This window comes from Heteronotia binoei, chromosome 10, assembly GCF_032191835.1.
Source record: "Heteronotia binoei isolate CCM8104 ecotype False Entrance Well chromosome 10, APGP_CSIRO_Hbin_v1, whole genome shotgun sequence".
Taxonomy (NCBI): domain Eukaryota; kingdom Metazoa; phylum Chordata; class Lepidosauria; order Squamata; family Gekkonidae; genus Heteronotia; species Heteronotia binoei.
The window spans coordinates 70503061-70528030 of record NC_083232.1 but is presented as its reverse complement, the minus strand read 5'-3'; the positions used below and the strand labels follow the sequence as shown (position 1 = coordinate 70528030).

Sequence of the window (24970 nt, the reverse complement as noted above, 5' to 3'; positions counted from 1 at the left end):
CCCCCATAGCCATGATTTGGGACAGAAATCTGGGCGACCCATGGGAGGACGATGAAGCTTCGTGGCTCTCTGGGCCATTTACTGACTCAGCCGTATCTACCAGCTGAGTGGACGCCATGCTTAATCCCTACAAGGGACCCTCCACAGGGGTTCTCCACCCCAACATCGTCCACCTCCGTGCCACGAGAATTGCCCAGGGAAGACAAAGAGACAGCTGCCATCACAGATGCTTTGCGCCTATCCCCAAAACAAATGAAACGCATTTCACAGGCATTAGATTTGCTGGTATTGCCCTTCAACCCTAAACCCAGAGGAAAAATAATGGGCAGACTGTACTCCAACATGCCAGAACCAGGAGCGTTTCCTATCATAGATGAAATCCTAGAAGTTACTCAAGAATTGTGGAAGAAGCCGGCGTTATTACCAGCAACCTCCCGTAGAGCAGAAAATCTCTATAGAACACATTACTCTTCGCCCACCCCATACCGTCCTCACTCATAGCGGATGAAATGCAAGACCACTACAGATCGGGCCTCCAAGCGACACCTTCAGATAAATAAGGAAGAAAAATAGATGCCCTTGCAAGGAAATTGTACGCAGCAGCAGCACTAAATCTAAAGATTGCCAACTATGGCACTATTATTGCAGCCTATAGCATCTTTCTACAGGAGAGACTGCAACCCCTCAACACAGCTATGGCCTCAGTGTTGCAAACTGAAGGTCTACGTCTAGCCAAACAGCAATTAAATGTAACAAAACACACTGTGGACACAGCGATCAGAGGTATAGCGTCAGCAATCATCCAACGACATCATGCATGGATGAGGTTCACGGCACTTCCCCAGGATGCTCAGAACCGCATCATGGACCTCCCATTCAATGGGGACTCCCTCTTCCCCTCCTCTACAAACGACTTTCTGAGGGAAAAGAAAAAGAATACGCAAACGGCACGATCCTACGGAGTGACCAATTCTCAACAGCAGTAATTCCACCGCTTCCCATACCGCAGCTACTTCCGCTACTGTCCCTACCACCAATGGCAGTACTATCAACCACAGTATCCTCTGCAACGAGCATACCCCCTGTCAGACGTTGGAGCTCAAAGTAAACAGACCATCATTTGTTGCAAAAGTAGTAGCGTTTATTTGATATCTCAAAGTTCTGGACAGACAGTCATTGGAACTGATAGCAAGCATTGAAACATACATGGGTTTTAAGGCCTTACATCAAAGCATTCATAAACAATCCTACATTCTCACACTCTAATGTCAGAAGTAACACTTTCCCTACCCTTTATCGCTTGCGGCTCCCTTTCTCACGGAGGAGCCCTGCTGGCTCTCCTTGAGACTTGCTATCTTCAAAGGCCTATTGCTTTGTTAGTGTTATGCAGAGGAGTTCACAGCATGGGTTAGTAACATTTCTAAGACCGTTTGAAATGCAAGGTCTTCTGCTTCACAGTTAGTATTATGAATTCAAAATGGAGTTAGTTATGTCAAGGAACAAGTTACATAATACATTTAGCATAAAAACGCAGTGATGCTCTCCAATGTCTGACACCCCCCGCTGATGCAACAGCCTGCCCGCTGGGTAAATCAGCACAGCAAGGGAGGCCATAGCCTGCAGCATCACCAGCCACATGAGGCTGCCGGTCCAAAGCCGCTCTTCTGACAGTTCTCATCACAAGAGGTTACGTTTCAAGCAGGTTTGACCCCACTTTTTAGAGAGTGGCAAGCCATTACAAATGATAGCTGGGTATTAGCCATTGTGTTACAAGGTTATCGGTTAGAGTTTACATCTCTTCCCCCGCTCTCGTATCCCCCTTCACATATCCCCCCTCCCCACCCCTCGCTTCATTCCACATTGTTTAGTTTAATTCAAAAAGGGGCAATTCGACCCTTACCGCTACAGGAAGACCCCAGAGGGTTCTACTCCCCATTTTTTGTGGTCCCCAAGTCAGATGGTCAATCCTTGACCTCAGAATGTTAAATCTTTTGTTAAATGTTAAAGTTTAAAATGATCTCATTACAAATGGTGTCTCAATTTCTTGGAGGGCAAGATTGGTATGCAGTCATTGCAGTCATTGACATGAAGGATGCCTATTTTCACATTCGCATACACCAGCAGCACCAACAGTACCTCAGGTTTGTGGTCCAACAACAGATTTATCAATACGAGTCTTAGCCTTTTGAAATAGCCACGGCTCCTAGGGTTTTTACGAAGGTGATGGCAGTAGTGGTAGTCCACCTATGCAAGCAGGGCTGTGTCATCTTTCCGTATTTAGATGACTGGCTGATAGTAACCCAGACACCTCAACACGTGCACGATCAGGTGCACATCACCATACAGTGCTGCCAAAGGTTGGGTTTAGACATAAATTGGGGGAAAATCCCGGTTGCAAACAACAAAAACAGTCCCCTTCATAGGAGCCCTGATAGATGCAAATAGGAACAGCCTGTTCTTGCCAGCAGAGCAAAGAGAAAGGCTGCAACAATTAGTGCATGCTTTCTGCTGTAATCACTCCCAAACCGCTAGGGCAATTCAGGTACTCCTAGGACTGATGGCATCATCAGTGTTTGTACTTCCCCATGCCCGCCTCCATATGAGGCCACTGCAGAATTGGTTTGTCTGGGCATACACACCGTCCCAACCTCAGACAAAGAGACTGTCAATCCCTAGACAAATTCTCCGTAGACTGCAGTGGTGGGCACAGGATAAGAACCTCTCAAAAGTAATTCCCTTTGGGCCCTTGGTGCCCGCTAAGATTCTGACCACAGATGCTTCACGCACAGGATGGGGAGCATACCTGGGCCCAGCAGCAGTATGTGGTATATGGTCTACATATGATAGTGCCTTACATATAAATATATTAGAGCTCAAGGCAATACGCTATGCCCTTAACCTCTTCGCAGCACAGTTACAAGGACAATCAGTACTGGTACGAACAGACAACATGGCAGCCACCTTCTATGTGAACAAACAGGGTGAAACATGATCTCTACCGCTCTGCAGGCAAGCCGAGTTACTCTGGCAATGGGCAATCCAACATTCGATTACCCTGCACGCAATATACATCCCAGGGGAAGAAAACACAGTGACAGATCACCTCAGTCACATATGGGAGGACCGCTATGCATGGCCGCTAGCTTCAGACGTGTTCGCAGCATTATGCGACCACTGGGGGGAACCCACACTGGACTTATTTGTGGACCGCAGGAACGCCAAATGCCCACACTTTTGCTGCAGAAGGGAACAAAACCCCCATGCCATTGGCAATGCCTTCAAAGTTGCGGGGAGGGGGAATTCCTCTACTTTTTCCCATCACTCCCCCTCTTAACACAGACTATAGCCCGACTCCTAAACCCCAGAATAAGTGCAATCGTAACTGCACCATTCTGGAGAAAGCAACTATGGTTCCCGCATCTGATGCACAGAGCTGCGTTCCAATTCATCCACTTACTGTCAACACTGGAGGTCGTCCACACACCAGTCACCTGCAACCTTGATCTCCAACGGCTACAGCTCACTGCATGGCGCCTACAGCCAATGACCCGCTACGGCCGTCCCGACCGCTCCGACGACTTTTGTACAATGCTTACAAATCATCGACACGACGATCCTATATCGCCAAATGGCGACTTTTTGCAAATGGCTACAGCCCTTCAACATAGATCCGAAGACATCCCCAATACTTACCGTCCTGGAATTCCTATTGTCATTTTAAAAAGTCTGGGTTGACAAATTCCTCCATTAAGGTGTATCTCTCCACGATTTCTCATTACCATACACTAATTGAAGGCTATACGACATTCTCACACCCCTTAGCGAGGCGATTCCTCAAAGGCCTCCTGAACACTTTTCCACGCAGACCCCCCCCCCCCAAGTACCACAATGGTCACTGACAAAAGTGTTACAAGCTTTAACAGCAACGCCTTTTGAATCGGCAGTGGAGGTTACAATACCCTGCTTGACATTCAAAACAGCATTCCTCATAGCAGTGACATCCGCAAAACGAGTGGGAGAGTAAGCTGCCCTAAAGGCGACACCTCTCTTCCTCCAGTTTTATCCTAACAGGGTCGTAATGCAACCCAGCTTGCGATTTCTACCAAAGGTGGTCTCCAAATTCCATCTCTCGCATCCTGTAAATTTACCAGCATTCCACCCAAACCCTTCCACTCCAGAACAAAGTCACTTACACAAGTTAGATATTTATTTTATTTACAGCGCATGGCACCGTTCCGCAAATCTTCAAGGCTGTTCCTCTTCTACAAGGGCAATCATAAGGGTTGCTCGGCAACAGCCCAAACACTATCATGCTAGATAGCAGCGACGATACGCATGGCCTACCAGCAGGAGGCCGCGCTGCCTCCAGAACCAATTAGAGCACATTCAACCAGAGCAGTGGCTACCTCGATAGCCTTTGCAGCTGGTATCCCACTGGCACAGATTTGCAAGGCAACGACAAGGTCTCACACAGATACATTTGTAAAACATTATTTACTAGACTCCACACAGGCGGAAGACACAGCAGTTGCGCAAGCAGTTTTGGAGGCTGCACAGCAAACTGTGACTCACCCCACCGCCTTTACGGGGTAAAGGGAAGCTACATACACACCCATGTGGGACTGCACAAAGGCAATTCCCATGAAAACCTAGTTGCAGGAGTAACTCCTGTTCATGGGATTGCCTTGTGCAGGCACACATCCCACCCACCATCCCCTCGTTAGTCCCTGGGGAGGGGGGAAGGGAAAACCGAGCTCAAGACAGCTCAGTCGAACTGAGGGATGTGTGTGGAGCCCGCGTTATAAAGCCTGTGCGTTGGTGTGAAACGACCGGATTGGTCAATTAACTGGGGCTCCTCCCACTACAGGGACAGCTACACAAAAAAATTTCTTCCGCAAGTTGGGCTGCGCATGCGCAGAACCCATGTGTGCCTGCACAAAGCAATCCCATGAACAGCAGTTACTCCTGCAACTACGTTTTCTTTTTAATTATTCCCCAATGCCACAAGCCTATGAGCTTCTAAAGGGCAGACAACACAGGATGCATTGCACGGGCAGGGGCACTTTATCCAGTAGCTCAACTGAGCCATGGTTTAAACTAATTAAACCCTTTCCTTATGTCACAGAAATGCATCATCTTCCATGCTGTGCTCTTGAGTTTTTCCAGCCCACACCCAATGCAAATTGCCTGGCCACTTCCCAAAGCTTCACATAATCCAGTACTGTGACTCCAAACATTGGTCAGCCACATATCCGGCATACAGTCCAGTTGTGTGTTTTTTTAAAGGCACATTATGAGTTCAGTACATGCATCTGTTTTAGAGTATTCCCAGCTTGTTCCCGATAATGAAGCACATCTGAGTTTATCCGACTGACAACATTCTGGCTCATTTTTTACATTCCAAGTCCATTGTTTTTGAAGTATTGAAGTTATCCAGGTTGTCTGAAATTAAACGTGTGTAGAACAAAAAATATATTTCTAGTTTTGAAATAGGCATTTTCTACAAAAAAGGGGTAATGACTTAGGGTTGTCATCCTCCAGTTGGCAGCTGGAGATCTGGTGACCCATCCATCATGCCACAAGTAACTTCTTACCCACCTTTTCTGACTACAGTGAGCTTCCTTAACCATTGTTATGCTGTATCTGCAATTACACTTAGAATCATAGAGTTGGAAGGGACCAACTCCAGGGTCATCTAGTCCAACCCCCTGCACAATGCAGGAAACTCACAAATACTTCTCCCTAAATTCACAGGATCTTCATTGCTGTCAGATGGCCATCCAGCCTCTGTTTAAAAACCTCCAAGGAAGGGGAGCCCACCACCTCTCAAGGAAGCCTGTTCCACTGAGGAATCGTGCTGTCAGGAAGTTCTTCCTAATGTTGAGCTGGAAATTTTTTGATTTAATTTCAACCCATTGGTTCTGGTCCTACCTTCTGGGGCCACAGAAAACAATTCCACACCATCCTTTATATGACAGCCCTTCAAGTACTTGAAAATGGTGATCATATCACCTCTCAGCCGCCTCCTCTCCAGGCTAAACATACCCAGCTCTTTCAACCTTTCTTCATAGGACTTGGTCTCCAGACCCCTCACCATCTTCGGCATCCTCCTCTGGACATGTTCCAGCTTGTCTATATCCTTCTTAAAATGCGGTGCCCAGAAATGAACACAATACTCCAGGTGAGGTCTTACCAGAGCAGAGTAAAGTGATATCATCACTTCATGTGATCTGGACACTATACTTCTGTTGACACAGTCCAAAATTGCATTTGCCTTTTTAGCCACCGCATCCACTGTTGACTCATGTTCAGCGTATGATCCACTAAGACCCCTAGATCCTTTTCGCACATACTACTGCTACGACAAGTCTCCCCATCCTATAACCATGCATTGGATTTTTCCTACCTAAATGCAGAACTTTACATATTTCTACTTAACATATTTCACTTAACCCATTACATTTCATGCGTGCCCTTATTTTAATGTTAGATACAGGTCTGGAAGATTAACAGTATAGCCCAATGCCAGCCAATTACTACTATGCTTTGTACACACAAGACAATTATAGAAGCAAGCTTTTTGGAGCCTGTGATTCTCATTCTGTACCCAGTATGTAGTCATTTGTTCTACTCCAATGTTCCGTATAGACTCCTACTTAAGTCTGTTATTAACTGACCAGTGCAAGTGAGAAATTACACAGTTTAAAACTAGACCCAGCAGCATCTATTAAATTGTGCCTAAAACTACACGGAAAGTCGTGTCACAATGACAGCTTGACTAACAGAGATACCACTGAAGTGTTTTCTTGCTACTACAGTTTAAGTGCTATTAGTACATTTGCCTCTGCCACATATGAAAGGTTCCAAACTCTATTTCTGAAAATTGTAAACATGCAACAGAAGGTGGAAGGACAAGCACATATGGACATTCACTACTTGTAACTATTCTGATATTTGACCTGGGAATGATCATTGCACTTATACTTGACACAAATTCTGACACTAAGTAACACTCTGCTATGATTACTTTCTTTTAAATTTTTCATTCATTTTCTCATAAAAGAGAATTATGCCACTTTCAAAGACTTATTTACCAGTCACAGGGGCATGATACATCCAGCTCAGCTCACTTATGTCCCAAGATTCCATGAGAGTTCAAAAATAACCTTATCTCCAAATAGCGATAACAGGGAGGGGAAAGGAAAAGACTGACAAAACTACATCTCACACATATACACCAGTAATTCAGAATGAGTAATAATAATCCAGCAGAGAACTAGCAGTCGCAATGTTACCAGTGTTTAAGTAATAAGAAGACTAGAAGCGAAACAGTAACATCAGAAAAAATTATTAAGATTGGACTATACAGTTCAAATGCAAGTAATAAACAGTCCTGTATGGCAGGCTGTTACTATCCCTACATTGTCAGTACAGCTGACAGTATACTGCAGTGCCCAAGAGGAGGAGGAGAAGAAGAGTTGGTTTTATACCCTACCCTTCTCCAGGCCTCAAATTCAGCTGTGCTCCTGTGACAGTTCCCCCTCTTCCCATTTACCTTGTCCATTGAATAGTAGGTGCAGCTGCAGAACAATCCATAAGCCAGCTACCAGGAGCTTTGCCACACCCCCAGCAGCCCTCATTAACCTCTGGAGAAGCCCGCACAACCTTTCTCCACTTCTTATGTGATTTTGGGCAGCAGGTGGCTTGCTGGCCTTTTGACTATGGGGGGTGGGGGTGGTCAAGGAGAGCCCCAGGTGAGTGAGACCTGCTTGGGCTGGCTGGATCTCTCTCTTTTCTTGCATTGGGTTGCTTTTGGCTAGTGGGGGGGGGGGGTGGCATATGTTAATGAGTCCACAACTTATTTTTCTACAAAACGGTGCCCCTGCCCTTCTCTACCCAAAGGAGTCTCAGAACGGCTCATAATCACTTTTCCTTCCTCTCCCCACAACAGATATCTTGTGAGCAATGTTCTCTCTATGCTGTAGAGTCTTATGAGCAAAAATTCTACTTCATGAGCTACTGGTATTAAAGTTGTGAGTTACTGCATAAATTAGTTTGCTCTGGGGCCATTTTTCCTGAGCTAGGACAAAAACATGTGAGCCACAGGCGAAAAACCTTGAGCTAGTCACACTAACTCAGCCTTAGAGAGAACATTGCCTGTGAGACAGGTGGGGCTGAGAGAGCTCTGAGAGAGCTGTCACTGACCTAGCTGGCTTCATGCAAAGGTGTGGGGAATCAAACCTGGTTTTCCAGGTTAGAGTCAACCACTCTTAACCACTACACCAAACTGGCTCTTAAGTTCACAGCAGAGGTGGCATTTGAAACAGAGACTCCTAGTTTGTAAAGTCAGTTTCAGCAACTAATCTGCACCAATATCTTTTGGGGAAAACATAGCAAAATTAATTTTAAACTGGATACTTCAATTGTAGTGAAGACCTCTCCCACTTTCTAGCTTCGGAGAGTTGGTTTAGAAATTCATACAGCCATTAATGCAAAGTGATAGCATGGGCTTGTACGTAAAAACTCTAGCCCCTGTGCAACAGCACATCAGTCCTCTTTCAGTGGCAGTAGAACTTTGACCCCATTCTCAGCGCCAACAGCTGCCAAATGGCACTGCTATACCCTTGCCAATACAGCTCTTGCACATAATGGAGTTGCTTCATTGCAAAAGAAGTACAGAGCAAGGTCAATAACCCCTAACACTCCAGTTGTATTCAGACACCACAATAAACCATGCACCTTAAACTTGCATTTCATCAATCCACTATTAGTTTAAAGCCAGAACTGGCTTTAAACTGGGATGTGTAGCTTGCTTGTTAATCACTAGTACGGTTTGTTGTGGTACCAGAATTCACAAGCCCAGTTCGTTGAGTACCACTGCCTGTTGTAGCTACTGGGGGAGAACAACAGCAACATGGGGAAGATAGTGAGTATCAACATCTGATTGAATCAACTTTTCTATTTTGTTATTCGCCTTGAAACTCAGCAAGAAAGATGGGCTGTAAATGAATACTGAGAAGTAGAGAAGCAAGGGGGGAAAGCAGATAAACTGCGATCTGTTCTGCCTGGTAGACTACACAAAGTGTAATTCAATTGAGCCATGACATCTGAAATTCAGTGGCCTGTCGGAGTCAATATGGATACCTAGGTGTTGTGACAAAGTTTAAAATGTGCCAAAGGCATAGACAGCAATAGATTAAAGGAATCTGGCAGGATAACAAGCTAGAATAGTCTTTCAAATGGAGTGGTTTGTATCAATCATATTGATACCCAATACTTTCCTTGTGTTGCTGTTATTTGCTAGCAGCCTTCTACATTCTTGGGGTAGCCTCCCAGAGAGTGGCAATTCTTAAAGGATGGACTGAGAAGCAAGAAGAAAAACTCTAGACAAGTTTGATTGTTCCAGCTGTGCTGCAGACAGTAAAAACGATGAAGCTACGAGAACATCCTATAGGTCATTTATGCGGACCTATGAGATGGCAGTTCAGGCTGCAAAAAAGACTTATTTTGCATCCAGAATTGCGTCTGCGACCTCGCACCCAGCAGAATTGTTTAGTATAATTCGGTCACTAACAACTCTATCACAGGGTAAACAAAATATTAGAGAACTGGAAATAGGCTGTGAGGCTTTTGCGAGTTTTTGCGCAGATAAGGTCTCATCGCTCCAACGTGACCTTCCCGCCATAGTTGATACAGTGAAAGAACTTGGGGCACCGAGCGTGTCTTCTGGTCCAATTCTGGATTCCTTCAGTCCACTCAGCCTGGAGGAAGTTGACAGGATCCTTTTGGCTGTACGCCCTACGACTTGTAGGTTGGATCCATGCCCGTCCTGGCTTATAAAAGCTAGCCAGACGTGGCTACGTGAACCACTACAAGGTATTGTCAACAGTTCCCTGGTAGAAGGGATCTTTCCCACACCTCTTAAAGAGGCAGTGGTCCGTCCCCTCTTTAAAAAACCATCTGCAGATCCGGCCGTATTGGTAAATTATCGGCCGGTATCAAACATTCCCTTTTTGGGTAAGGATATAGAGCGGGCGGTGGCAACTCAGCTACAGGGATTCCTGGAGGACACTTCCGCACTGGATTCATTCCAGTCCGGCTTTCGACCAGGTCACAGGACGGAGACGGTTCTGGTCGCCCTCATAGATGACCTCATGCGACATCTGGACCGGGGCGGCTCAGCGGTGCTGTTGTTATTAGATCTGTCAGCTGCTTTTGATACGGTTGACCATCAGCTACTGACTAGCCGCCTTGCCGATATGGGATTCAGGGGTCCGCCTTATAGTGGTTGACCTCCTTTCTCCAAGATCGGGGACAAAGGGTGGTGATAGGGGAGGAAGTATCCCAGAGGCACTCTCTCAGCTGTGGGGTGCCACAGGGAGCAGTCCTATCCCCGATGCTATTTAACATCTATATGCGCCCCCTTGCCCAGATTGTCAGGAGGTATGGACTGGGGCGTCATCAATATGCAGATGACACCCAGCTCTATCTATTGATGGGCAGCCAGTCCGACTGTACCCCGGAAAATCTAGACCTGGCTCTTCAAGCCGTGGCTTCTTGGCTCAGGCTGAGCCAGCTGAAGCTGAATCCAACGAAGATGGAGGTTCTCTATCTGAGTCGGGGTGACCCAGGGAGGGAGGTTTGTCTGACGGCTCTTGATGGGGTGCCATTAATACCGGCCCCTAAGGTCAAGAGCTTGGGCATGCTCCTTGAGTCCTCCCTCACAATGGAGGCCCAAGTAGCAGCCACTGTTAGATCCGCCTTTTTTCACCTTCGGCAGCTGCGGCAGCTGGCCCCATTCCTGGAACACAACGACTTAGCAATGGTGATCCATGCCACGGTCACCTCAAGAATAGATCACTGTAATGCTCTCTACATTGGGCTACCCTTGACGCTAACCCGGAGACTACAGCTAGTGCAGAACGCTGCGGCACGGCTGTTAATGAGACTCCCTCGATGGGAGCACATTCAGCCGGTGCTGAAAGAGCTGCACTGGCTTCCTGTTGTGTTCCAAGTTCGTTTCAAGGTGTTGGTACTGACCTTTAAAGCCCTTTATGGTCAGGGACCTGTCTATCTGCGGGACCGCCTTTCTCCGTATATTCCCCAGAGAGCACTGCGTTCAGGGACAAAAAATCTACTGTCCATCCCAGGACCAAAAGAAGCCAGGTTGCGTATGACACGAACCAGGGCTTTCTTGGTGGCAGCACCAGAACTCTGGAACACTCTCCCGGAAGCCATAAGGGCCCTGCGGGATCTGCCTACGTTCCGCAGGGCCAGTAAGACCGAATTGTTTCGACAGGCCTTCGATATCTAACTGAGAGAGAGCTGCCACTGGACATCATATAGAGCACCAAGTAGAGTACTGGTGGTCACCACCAAATTTTCAGAACCGCCTATATTGTACTGTATTAACACAGCACCACGAAATGGTTTTAAATAATTTAAATATGTAATTATGTTTTATATGTTTTATTGGTTTTAATGGTAGTAATGTAATGTTGTGAGCCGCCCTGAGTCCGCTTGCGGAGAGGGCAGGATATAAGCTTAATGTAATAATAATAATAATAATAATAATAAAAACTGAGACCGTTTTCGCACATAGCTTACCACACAGTCACGTTCCTGTTCTCTCCACAGCGTCTGTCGGATTTCCCACTATCTGCGCCGAAGTTACAGGAAATGCCACAGCTTTTGCGTAGCAAACATAAACCGCTAAAACCCAGTTTACGTTTGCTACGCAAAAGCCGCAACACTTACTGTAACTCCGGCGCAGATAGTGGGAAATCCGACGGACGCTGCGGAGAGAACAGGAACATGACCGTGTGGTAAGCTGTGTGCGAAAACGGTATGATTTAAATGCAGCTGGATTTATGGATGGAAGTTATTGGCACGGGGGAGGGGGGGCGGCGCAGCAATAAAAGGAATGTAACATTTCGGTAATTTGTTTGTTTAATACCTTTTCACTAATAGCTGAAGAAAACTCTAGCTATGATATTGTGATAGACAGGTTAGGGGAGTTTTGTACACCATGGAAAAGATTAGCATGAAAAACATTTCAAAATAAGGCAAAATTAAGCAGAGTCCTTTCAGAGTTTTGTTGCCAGTCTGCAAATACATTGCCAACTCCCTAATAAAGAATCAAAGTATCCTAGTGGATCTTAATTGTAAAAGGAAAAGCATATTGCTAGAAATTCCAAGTCTCACTTTGGCAAAGGCAATTAAATGTGACACACTGCATATGTCATTCAGAAGACAGTAGACTTCCTGGAAGGAAGGATTTCTGCTGAGGCTGCGGGTGTTTGGCAGGGACCCTTTCTGCAGTCTCTGCCTAAAATCTAAGCCTAGTCTTTTTTTTAATGCCAATTTAAAAATCAGCAAAGCAAGTCTGCCACAGGCTTGTTGTTTCCGAACCTGTTCAGAATCAGAAAGTGCTGTAAATTAACTAAAAGTATCTCTTTCCAAGAAGCACTTGTTCCAGGAATGTGTAGCACAGTTGATGGCCAGCTAAGGAAAAACTAGGAAATGGAGGAAACTGGCCTGCTCAGGAGTTTCCAGTGGTTCTCCTTGCCCCTTAGCCTCCAGCTTATTTCTTTAGCAGTTATGTGGGTAGACTTTGTATCACTCCCTAAAGGAACAAAATGGTGCCATGCACAAAGAAAGAAGTTTCACACTATGAGTACCCCTCACGGATGCAGGAAAGAATTGCCTCTTCACAGTGGAGAATTCAGACTTTTAAGACCAATAAGTCGATGTGTATTTCCCATGATGCTACTTGCAGCATGGGATAAGAATACAGAGGCAAGTCTTGTGGTTTGAAACTGTGAAACTGAAGAGAAGCCAATAGTTTGCTTGCCTACAGCCCATAGGGATGCCACTTTCCAGGTGGGACCTGAGGATCCCCTGGAATTACAGCTCATCTTCAGATTACAGAGATCAGTTCCCTTGAAGAAAAAGGATGCTTTAGATGGCATTGTGCTTCACTGAGGTCCTTGTTCTCCCCAGGCTCCACCCCCAAATCTTCAGGAGTTTCACACCCTGGAACTGGCAACCCAACCCTGCCCCCATGCCCCATTGGTGGTCAGGGAGGACCTGGCAACCCTAGAAGTAGGAAGAACAAGAACTCACCTCTGTTCTTCCAAGCCAAGAGGAAAGCATAGGGCCACCCAAGTGTTCAAGCTGTGCCTGCAAGAATTTTATGGGTGATTCTGAACCCCCTCCTCCTCAGTTTCTTTCTCCTTTTTCAGCCTAGGAGAAGAATTTGCTTTCTGTGCCATCCTGGGGATACACTAAAACAGTGATACTAACTCTGGCTTAGGAGCAACGTGGCTCTTCAGAGCACCTTTATGTGTGACCTGCCCAGTCTTCAAGGAAAGTGGACCATTCACCAGTGGGGCTTGTGGCTGATAGATGGCTCTACCATTGGAGCAGCTTCTGGTGGAAAACTAGAGAACAGATAATCTGCCACACTGCCCTGAGCCGTAGGCCTCACGCCAGGGATGGAAGAAAGGGCCAATCGTTTGGTACAATAGAGTTTTCCTCCCAGATTGCTAGAGCATTCAGGAAAACCATAGAGTTTTCCCAGAAGCTCCTAGAGTGGCCGGTGTGTGATGTCACCAGTACGATTATGTCATTAATTACATCATCATCATTCAGCAAAGCGAATGGCTCACGTACTCGCCAGATGTCACCTGTGAGTGTAGGCAATCGACCCACCCCAGGCGTGGCTAATTGCCCAACCACCACTGTCTTTGTCCAGCGGAACTCAAGACAAAGACTGGTGCCAAGAAGAAGACAGAAGAAGAGGAAGACCATCTTCAGCCAGAGCCAAGTTCCTTTGTGTAAACTGGGCGTTACCTTAGATAACAATTTGGCCCTCTATTGTCACCCTTTTTGTTAAGTGTGATAAACTCAAGCACACCTCCACCCAGTGATTCCCCCCATTCTTCTCTATACTGTCCCCTTGGAGCACCCCCACCCTGGTCCATTTCAACCTGAAAGTTCACTCAGGTATCCAGGACCCAAGCCTATTCATTGGTCAGGAATGGGCACCCAATTAGGTGCCACCAATGAACTTTCTATTGGCTATCACAGTAGTCCAGCCCTTATGGTCACTGCGAAGGCTCCCGTTTTTGGGAGGTCATGCATCAGCTGACCACCTTCCTCCTCCCTTGTACCTCCCATTCCCTAAGGGCTCAAGATAGTCCTTATAACCTGTGGACTAGCTACTCACAGGTGTGCATCTAGCAGTACCCCAGTTCCACTGTCTAGATCCATCCCTGATTCTGGCCACAGTTGACGGTCCCATTTCCCCTGTCCTCTATCGTCACCATTGGAGCCTTCTTGAAGACTACGATCAGTAATAATCACCCTGTTTGTCTATCCATGTGTTGTCTCTATATCTCTTTCTATTTTTCTTAAGACTGTATATGTGTTTTGTGAATTACTTGTCTTGTATGGAAGCCTATATTTTTCTGGAATAAATTTTAATTGTTTTACTTAATTAGAGTCCCTAATATTTTTAAGCATTAATTTCTGGATGTGGAATCCTGTATACATAGGTAAAAAGATCCTGATTAAGCCAGGTGCCCACCTGACAATTCCCCATCCTCGTTTTGAGGGCATTTTGGCTTACAATATGTACTGCTGGGGAAGCCCATTGGTGCACATTAATCTTCCCAGGCAAAGTTGCCAGCCTCCAGGTGGGGCCTGGAGATTCATGAAATTAAAACTGATATCCAGCCTGCAGAGATCAGTTCTGGAAAAATGACTGCTTGGAGGATGAACTCTGTGGCCTTATATCCCACTGAGGTCGCTCCTCTCCTAAACCCCATTGTCCCCAGGCTCCACCCACAAAGCTCCAGGAATTTTCCAACCAGGGGCTGGCAGCCCTTTCACTGAGGCAAACATCATTTCTCCCAGACTTCATCTGGTGACCAGAACCAGAGAAAGTATAATGTTTAACTAGGCCCCGAGTGAACCCTGAGAATGAGGATGAAGTATGATGATTGTTTCAACATGATTGGTTGATTTAATCCACGTCATACAGTGCTGAAGATTTGAGCCAAATATTTTGGACATCCAATGAAGCATACATTTTACTACAGATGAATGACAACTTAGATTGAGATACCTGCTCCCCCATTCCATTAGGTTTGCCAGGTCTGTGTTGGAAAACACCTGGCGACGTTGGGGTTGGATCTGGCAGAGAGCAGGGTTTGGGAGGGGAGGGGCCTCAGTGTGGTACAGTGCCATAGAATCCATCCTTCAAAGCAGCCATTTTCTCCAGAGGAGCTGATCTCTGCCATTTGGAGATCAGTTGGAAAAGTAGGCGATCTCCAGGTCCCACCTGGAGGCTGACAATCCTACATTTCATCATGCTAACAAGTTTTATGAGTTGGTTTAAAGTTTTTTTCTTAACAGCTAATGTACCTTTATCTGGTTATACTAATGTCTGCAACAGCAAGATTCAGGTAGGATTGCTGTGAATTCATTTAATGATCTGTTAACTGTATTACAAATAGCAAAATTGTCTGCAAAGCAGTAATTTTCCAGTCTTTGTCTCCCAACAGAATAATTAAAATAAGAGTGTGAGGTGATTAAGTCCTAATTGGCATATGAAAGACTGAACAGTAAATCCTTAAGCTTCTTTGTAGGAGCTGTTTTCAAAGAAAATCTGGAAATGCCAAAGGGAATTTTAAAAACTCTTGATAAGAAAGCATACTAGTAACACTTACAGTATTTTGTAAATGTATCTCAGTATATGTTCAAGAATCTGTCTGCAATTCAAATTCAGCCATTGCAATATATTTAATAGGAAGGGGGGGGATGAGATTGTTCCTAGATATCTTTCACTCAACCATATGAAGTCTGAGTCCAGTGGCACCTTTAAGACCAAGTTTTAGTCATGGCATAAGCTTTCTTGTGCAAGTACACTTCATCAGATACACTGAAACGATTTCCTCAAGCTCTGACCTGGATAGGTCAGGAAAACCCTATCTCGTCGGATCTTGGAAGTTAAGCAGGATCAACTGTAGTTAGTACTTAGATGGAAGACTTCCTTGACCTACCCAATCGAGAGGACAGGGGCAAGCTCTATTCAGCCACCTCTGAATATCCTCCAGGCCTCCAGTAGGAGTCAGTCACCAGAGGCTGACATGATTTCCAGGTGCAGACACACACACACAATATACCAAAAATACACCCCCCCCCCAAAAAAAGAGAAAAAGAAACAGTTTCCTCAAGCCTTGGTGGACCTCTTGATGGCACTTTTTGGCCACTGTGTGACACAGAGTGTTCGACTGGATGGGCCATTGGCCTGATCCAACATGGCTTCTCTTAAGTTCTTATGTTCTTAAGCCTTATTTATAGGGGATGGGGTGGGAGTGGGGATTGCTGTCCAGGTTTAAAAGAAATACCGGCTTCTTATCTCACTGCACATTCTAAGTCACTCAGTTCTCACTTATACCCAGATATCAAACTTTGTTGATCTTAAAAGTCCCACTGAACTCAAACTTAGTTCTCACAAATGTTGTTAACTCCTTTATCATCTGTATACCAATTTACTGCTATTTACATGTCTGTTTCAATGTGTTAAGAGCCCTGTGGCACAGAGTGTTAAAGCTGCAGTACTGCAGTCCTAAGCTCTCCTCATGACCTGAGTTCGATCCCAGCGGAAGCTGGTTCAGGTAGCCAGCTCAGGTTGTCTCAGCCTTCCATCCTTCCAAGGTGGGTGAAATGAGTACCCAGCTTGCTGAGGGGAAAGTATAGATGACTGGGGAAGGCAATGGCAAACCACTCCGTAAAAAGTCTGCCATGAAAACGTTGTGAAAGCAACATCACCCCAGAGTCGGAAACAACTGGTGCTTACACAGGGGACCTTTCCTTTCCTTTAAACTGTTATTCCAGTCTTAGCTGTATGTATTGCTCAGTTATTTAGGCATCTTGAGTCTTAGTAGTTTTTCCTGGCCACTATCTCCCCTTCTATATGTAATATACTTGATGAAATCTGCTTCAGTGAATCTGAAGGAATGTACGTACTAAGTCTCTCAGTTCTTGCTTGTACCCAGAACTGAACTCTATTTGATTTGTAGGTGCCACTGGACTCAAACCTCATTCCCACATCTGCTTATTAACTCTTGTATTCATATGCTAATTTACTGCCATTCACGGATCTTTCTTGCATCCAAACTCAAGTATAATCATCCAGCACTTATCCATCTTGATTCTAAATGGTCCTTTCTGACAGCAACCCCCCACTCCACTCCTGTAAGTGTGCTTGCACATGAAAGCTTCTGCTGTGGACAAAACTGGTCTCATTCTTTGTTCTGCTGCTTCAGACCTGCACAGCTACCCCACCTGAATCTACATACAAAGATGAGAGCATTCTATTGCAAGTACTATTGACCCTAAGAAAGCAGTGCATCACAAGAGAACGGCATGACCAACAAGTGGACTTCTGAGGGCCTAAAAATAAGAAACTGGTGGTAGCAAAAATATGCATTCTGTGTGTCTAGCCCACTTCAGTGGCCACAAGCTATGTGGGGAGATGAAAGCAACATATGAACTAGTGTTACTTTAGGATTGCCAGGCCATGGCTTCGGTGTTTCTTAATGATTCCCACATGGAGTTAGCCTTTCGCTGTTGCTAGAAAAACATTTTCATTGAGATTTCCATTACAAGTTTAGCGTTGCCAAACTCCAGGTGGGGCATGGAAATCTCCCAGAATCACAGCTGATCTCCATACTACAGAAGTCAGTTTCCCTAGAGAAAATGGCTACATTGGAGGGTGAACTCTATGGCATTCTACCCTGCTGAAATTCCTCCCCTCTGCACAACCTGCCTTCCCCAGCTCCACACCCAAATCTCCATGAATTTCTCAACCCAGAATTGGTAGCCCTAACCTTATCAATTATTTATTTACTTCTTTGATACCCTTTCTTTCTCTACAACGTGGACCCAAACAATAGCTTACAGCTTATTTTCTCTTCCATTTTATGCTCACAATGAGCTTGTGAGATAGTTTGGCTGAGGGTATGTGACTGGTCCAAGATCACTCATTGAGCTTCCGTGGCAGAGTGCAGATCTGAACCTGGGTCTTCCAGGTCCTAGTATGGCATTCTGTCCACCACACCACACTGGCTCTGCTTCAGTTTCAATCTCAGCCAGTTCAGACACTTTTTGATGAAAAGTACAAAACATATATATTTTGTTGTAATTGTTTTACAGAACCAAACTTAGTTTTAAATCATTAAGCAAATTCTTTGAGCTATATTTTTATGATTAACTTTACTCCATTTCACAAATGGCACAACTTGTTGATCAAAAATTACTTTGGATTTAATGCTCAGTGAACTTCACTTCTGTGGAAAGTAAATGGGGTACATGAAGCATTTTAGGTTTCACCACCACATTAAAATCAAGTTAAATGCAGAGGAAATCACACCAAAAGTTAAGCTCTGGATCATAACTACATAAAATTGTTCTAATTTTAGAACTTGATGGACTCTGCTGTATTAGTTAGTGGTCAATTTTCTATAATACATCTATCCACCAGATCCACAAGGATCTTCTGCAAACCAAGTAATAAAAAAAAAATATTCCCCAATAAAAGGCCTACAATTTGCTTAGCAGATGGTGGCCCTTGTAAATAAAATAAACATCCTGTACAAAAAATGTACATATCAGTTAAGAGAGAGGAAAAAAGCAAACCTAAAAGGCTTTTCTTGGCACTTGGAAATAGAGCATAACTAAGTTAATATCTTAACTTACTTCAGCAAAAACTACTGCCAGAGTACTGGTGGTCGATGTAGTTTAGGGTTGCCAGCTCCAGGTTGGGAAATACACAGAGATTTTGAGGGTGGATCTGATGAGGGTGAAGAGCCCCGTGGCGCAGAGTGTTAAAGCTGCAGTACTGCAGTCCTAAGCTCTGCTCACGACCTGAGTTAGATCCCCGGTGGAAGCTGGGTTTTCAGGTAGCCGGCTCAAGGTTGACTCAGCCTTCCATCCTTCTGAGGTTGGTAAAATGAGTACCCAGCTTGCTGGGGGGAAAGCGTAGATGACTGGGGAAGGCAATGGCAAACCACCCTGTAAAAAGTCTGCTGTGAAAACATTGTGAAAGCAAAGTCATCTCAGAGTCAGAAATGATTGGTGCTTGCACAGGGGACCTTTCCTTTCCTGATGTGGATGGGGTTTGGAAATGAGCGGGACTTTAATGAGGTATAATACCAGAGTCTACCTTCAAAGCAGCCATTAGCTTAGGGTTGCCAATCCCCAGGTGGGGGCAGGGGATCCTCCGGTTTGGAGGCCCTCCCCCCGCTTCCGGGTCGTCAGAAAGTGGGGGGAGGGGAGGGAAATGTCTGTTGGGCACTCTATTATTCCCTATGGAGATTTATTCCCATAGAAAATCATGAAGAATTGATCTGGGGCTCTGGGGGGTCCTGTTTTTTGGGGTAGAGGCACCAAATTTTCAGTATAGCATCTAGTGCCTCTCCCCAAAATACCCCTCAAGTTTCAAAAAGATTGGACCAGGGGATCCAATTTTATGAGCCCCAAAAGAAGGTGCCCTATCCTTTATTATTTCCTATGGAAGGAAGGAATTGAAAAGGTGTGCCGTCCCTTTAAATGTGATGGCCAGAACTCCCTTTGGAGTTCAATTATGCTTGTCACAGCCTTAATCTTGGCTCCACCCCCAAAGTCTCCTGGCTCCACCCCCAAAGTCCTTAGATATTTCTTGAATTGGACTTGGCAACCCTACATTAGCTTAGTTTGGACATTGATTTGTAAGTTATTTTATGTTCCGTTCCAAGGGTACTAATTAATTGCGGCTTCATTGCCGCACAGGAGAACCATCTGTGCCTAGTGTGAAATTGACTACTGATTCTTGAGCTAGTATTGTATTGAGCATTGGGTGAGTTGTGTTGTGAAATTCCTTTTGTAATTAATAAGAGTTTTTGGTTTGTATGTTGCTTTGTAAGTATTTAGTTCCAGAATAATCAAGTAATTTGTCAGACAAAGGTCACTATGTCTACATTACCAGAAGCTTTTCACTTTCAATCTACTGTTATTCTGGAGAGAATTGCTAGCACCTTCTGAGTATTCACAGTATTGAAGAAATTTTTCTGGCCATTGCTAGTGGACTCTTTGTATGCATACTAGCAATTGGATTTGTGATTTAATACATGTATATTTGTATTTGGAATTTTTGTTATTGATGCTGTTATGAGTAATATTAAGCTGGTTTTGATCCATATACCGGTAATAATAAGAGTGTTTGCTGTAAAACTGTGTATATTTGAAAGTATCTTTTGACATGGTTATCCCTAGGTTCACCACCTGGAGTTTGGCAATCCAAGCTCATTGGACAAAATCACATTTTGATTCCCTTCTCTAAGTGAAAATACGCCACAGGTTTAGTCCAAGTGTTAGGACTACAAATATATTGGTAACAGACAGTCCATCACATACAAGTTTGTTAAAGAGGCCATGATCACAAAAATAAGAATGGAAAGGAAATGGCTTCTGTACCACTCTGCTTGTGTTTCAACTTTACCCCTTATGGGAAGGTAGATTATGGGCACACATTATTCCCTTTCTGATGTCATAAGGTTTAAGATGTACCCAAAGTACTGGACAAATGCCAGTCAAACTGTACTATAGATCTCTAGCCACTACCTGGAGGTTGGCAACCCAAGCAAAAGCAACTTTAAGTACACCAGTATCACGTTTCTGAGCTGATAGGTGGCTAAACAGGCCAACTGATTTACACTCATGTTTTAGCCTTTTTGCACTATACAATGCACGTGTGATTTTTTTTTTTCAAAAGCATCCTACATGCCCATAAGGGTTTCTCACATCATCTTCATAGTGTTACTTCCATGCATATAGTGGTTACTGTTTAAATATAATTGCACAAGCAACAAAAGCAGTTCTGGATTTTTTTTAATGAAGTAAAAGTATTCATCTCCCCACAGCCACAGACCTGTGCCATTTTATAACCCTCTTAAAATTATGCAGCAAAAACCATTGGTCTGTATGCGGCCATGAAAAACGTCTTTTTAGAGAAGCAACTGAATTCTACCTGCAACACAATTCCAGTCCCAATTCAGAACTCCTGAGTAATACCCCCAAAATAGAACTTACCAAGTGCAGAAAGTAGATTTCCTGAACTGGTGCTCAAGTTGATCTTTACAAAGGACTTCCAGTTCCCTAGAAGATCAGAGTTCAGACCCAAAGCTTCAACATAAAAGCTTCAGCATAAAACGCCTCCGCAACTGAAGTACAGCCAACAAGCTTGCTCCAGAGAATGGCCTGAAGGCCATGATGTAGTTCTGGTTACTATGGAAGCTAAACAGGTTTTGTAAACTACTAGACTGAGAGATCACCTGGGAGGAGATCTAACTCAACCAGTTATGAAATTTCAGAAAGCAAATGTGTCCACAAGGAGTATTCCCAGGACTTTTTTGTATAAAAAGCCCAGCCCTAACTCATCTGCATATTAGGCCACACCCCCTGACATCACCATTTCACACAGGGCAATTTTGTAGGAAAAGCCCAGCAGAAACTCATTTGCATCATAAATAGATCCCTCACCGAGGGGCACTTTCCAACGCCCTTGAAAGAGGCGCTGGTTCGCCCTCTTTTAAAAAAAATGTACAGCAGACCCGGCCGAATTGGCGAATTACCGGCCGGTGTCCAATTTACCATTTTTAGGTAAAATCATTGAGAGGGCAGTGGCGTTGCAGCTTCAGAGGTTCCTAGATGACGCTTCCATCCTTGACCCGTGCCAGTCTGGGTTCCGACCGGGCCATGGGACGGAGACGGTGCTGGTCGCCTTGGTAGATGACCTCCAGCGACATCTGGATCGGGGCGGCACTGCGGTACTGATGCTACTAGACCTGTCGGCGGCATTTGATACAGTCGACCATCAGTTGCTAAAGTGCCGCCTCGCCGACATAGGGGTTGGGGGGTTGGCCTTGCAATGGCTTTCCTCCTTCCTCTCCGGTCGGGGACAAAGGGTGGCTATTGGGGGGGAGCGATCCCAGAGGCGCACACTTGATTGTGGGGTGCCTCAGGGGGCAGTTCTCTCCCCAATGTTATTTAACATTTATATGCGCCCCCTTGCCCAGATTGTCCGGAGGTTTGGGCTGGGTTGCCATCAATATGCTGATGACACCCAGCTCTATCTGCTAATGGACGGCCGGCCCGACTCCGCCCCGGGGAATCTGGATCGGGCTTTACAGGCTGTAGCGACGTGGCTCAGGTTGAGTGGGCTGAAGTTGAATCCAGCGAAGACAGAGGTCCTTTGCGTGGATCGCGGCGCTCTAGGAGGGGAAATAGCTCTCCCAACCTTCGACGGCGCGCTATTGAAACCCGCGCGCCAGGTAAAGAGTTTGGGCATTTTACTGGAGCCTTCATTGTCAATGGAGGCCCAGATAGCAGCCACTGCCAAGTCAGCATTCTTCCATCTGAAGCGGGCAAGGCAGTTGGCCCCCTTCCTGGAGCGTCGCGACCTCGCAACAGTGATCCATGCAACGGTCACCTCAAGACTGGACTACTGTAATGCCCTCTACTTGGGGCTACCTCTGTGCCGGACTCGGAAGCTGCAGCTGGTGCAGAACGCGTCGGCCAGGCTATTATTGGGGCTCCCAAAATGGGAGCACATACGGCCGGGACTGCGCGAACTGCACTGGCTGCCAATTACCTACCGAGTCCAGTACAAAGTGTTGGTTATTACCTTTAAAGCCCTATATGGCCGAGGACCAGCCTACCTAAGGGACCGTCTCTCCCCATATGAACCCCAGAGGGCACTGAGGTCGATGGGCAAAAATAAATTGACTATCCCTGGGCCGAGAGAGGTCAAACTTCAAAATATCAGAACTCGGGCCTTCTCAGCCGCGGCTCCTGTACTGTGGAATCAGCTCCCGGAGGAAGTGCGGGCCCTGCGGAACCTTGACCAGTTCCGCGGGGCCTGCAAGACCGCTCTTTTTAGGCAAGCCTATGCTGATATCTGCTGAGTTGCTAAGAATAAGGAGCCGCCATCTACTATACGATTATGGAACCATCTAAACTGGCAGAACCAGCGCCAAACAAGTTTACTGCTGCCAGATTTATTCTATGTAATGAATTATGTATTTTAAATATTTTAACTTAATTAATTGGTTTTTATGTTTAATTTCTTTAATTGTTAAATTTTAAAGTTTTATCCTTTGTTAAATATGTGAAATGTTGTTAGCCGCCCTGAGCCGCCTAGGCGGGGAGGGCGGGATATAAATGTAAATATAAATAAAATATAAATAAATAAAAATAAAATAAATATTAGGCCACACCCACACACCAAGCCAGCCAGAACTGTGTTTCTGTGCTTTCCTGTTCACAAAAAGCTCTAAGTATTCCAAGTGTTATGGTTTTACTATTGTGGCTAACTTTAAGTCAAGTAAGTAGGGCTGCCACCCGCAGGTTAGGAAATACCTGAAGATTTTGGGGGTGGCGCCAAATAATTACAAGAAACTGTAAATTATATTGGTGCATATAATTTTTAAAATAAAAAATATGCAATAAAAAATAGCCCATCAAATATTATTTTCTTAGACACTAAATTTATTGGGTTGGATAATGTGCTCAGTCCAATTACAAAGGCAGCATGTCCACGTCTTTTTTGGCTTTAAATTTTTCTCTCAGACAGACTGGGAAATTACCTGTTCGGGTACTAAATGTCTAAGGTGAGAGGTGCTTGAGCATAAATTTTTCCATGATGCAGAAGTCTCATAGAAACCTTTCACTGCTAATCCAAAACAGCCAGAGTGGTGGAATAGTTAGAGTGTTGGACTAAAATGTGAGAGGCCAAGGTTTGAATCCTTGCTTTGCCATGGAAGTTTGCTGGGTGACCGTGGGCAGTCACTAGGTATGCCTAGCTGCCATCTGGCACCCCAAGGAGGATCTGCTGAGTGGGGACAGAAGTGCCAACTTCATACCAGCATGCAATATCATCTTCCAGTGAAAAGCATCATGATGTTAGGGTGACAATCTAGGACTTGTCCAAACTATATGGTTAAACCATAGAGATTTTGGAAAATCCTTGAGTGTCAACCCCCAATGTGAAACCAGAAGTGAGGTCACACACTGGCTTTATGCGGCACTCCCCTCCTCACATTTTCTCCTTATTCCGCCCCCCCCCCCAGCCTCTGAGGTGCCAACAAGCAATGGAGAGGGTGCCCAGGATGCCCCACATCCCTATTGGTCACTCAGTTTCAGTTTCAGAGGGTTATGAGAATGAAGGGGAGAATAACAGTCATTTTCCCATTGGGAGTTCCTGTTGTGAAGACAGACAGATGAGAGAGAGAGACAGACAGACAGACAGACAGACAGACAGAGAGAGTGGTGATTCAGTATGATTTTCAGTGCTGCAGAACACGTGTTCTGCACATTTTATTCTGTTTTGTTAACTGTTTCATTGCATGTTCCAATCTGAGACAAGCCCAGGGCTGAACTTAGCCACTGGGAAGAGCAAAAGAGCACCAAAAAAGGTTAGACCAGTTAAGATAAGGATTCTTTAGCAAACTAAGCTAGAGTTCATTTGTCAGCCTGCAAAAATCTATATCCATCTCTTCAGATGATGCACTGGAATTGGTTTAACTGAAATGCCAAATCATTACAGTGCCATTCAGTGACGGTTGTAAAGACTGCTATCTGTTTGCTCAGTAACAAATTTTACTGTTTGATAGATCAAATATACCCGCAAGGATGTTTATTTCTTTCGAAGAGTTCAGTTAGGGTTGCCAAGTCCAATTCAAGAAACATCTGGGGACTTTGGGGGTGGAGCCAGGAGACTTTTGGGGTAGAGCCAGGAGCAAGGGTGTGACAAGCATAATTGAACTCCAAGGGAGTTCTGGCCATCACATTTAAAGGGACAGCACACCTTTTTAAATGCCTTCCTTCCATAGGAAATAATGGATAGGGGCACCTTCTTTTGGGG

General features: G+C 45.1%; 1 protein-coding gene across 1 annotated transcript in view; it reads right to left on the bottom strand.

The window, feature by feature from the left end:
• ATP2C1 (ATPase secretory pathway Ca2+ transporting 1) overlaps positions 1-21225 on the bottom strand; it is a 79535-nt gene extending 58310 nt beyond the window's left edge. The window contains exon 1 of the mRNA XM_060248873.1: positions 21139-21225. The gene's annotated coding sequence lies outside the window, so the exon portion shown is untranslated. The remainder of the gene's footprint in view (positions 1-21138) is intronic.
• Between the last annotated feature and the right edge of the window lie 3745 nt (positions 21226-24970).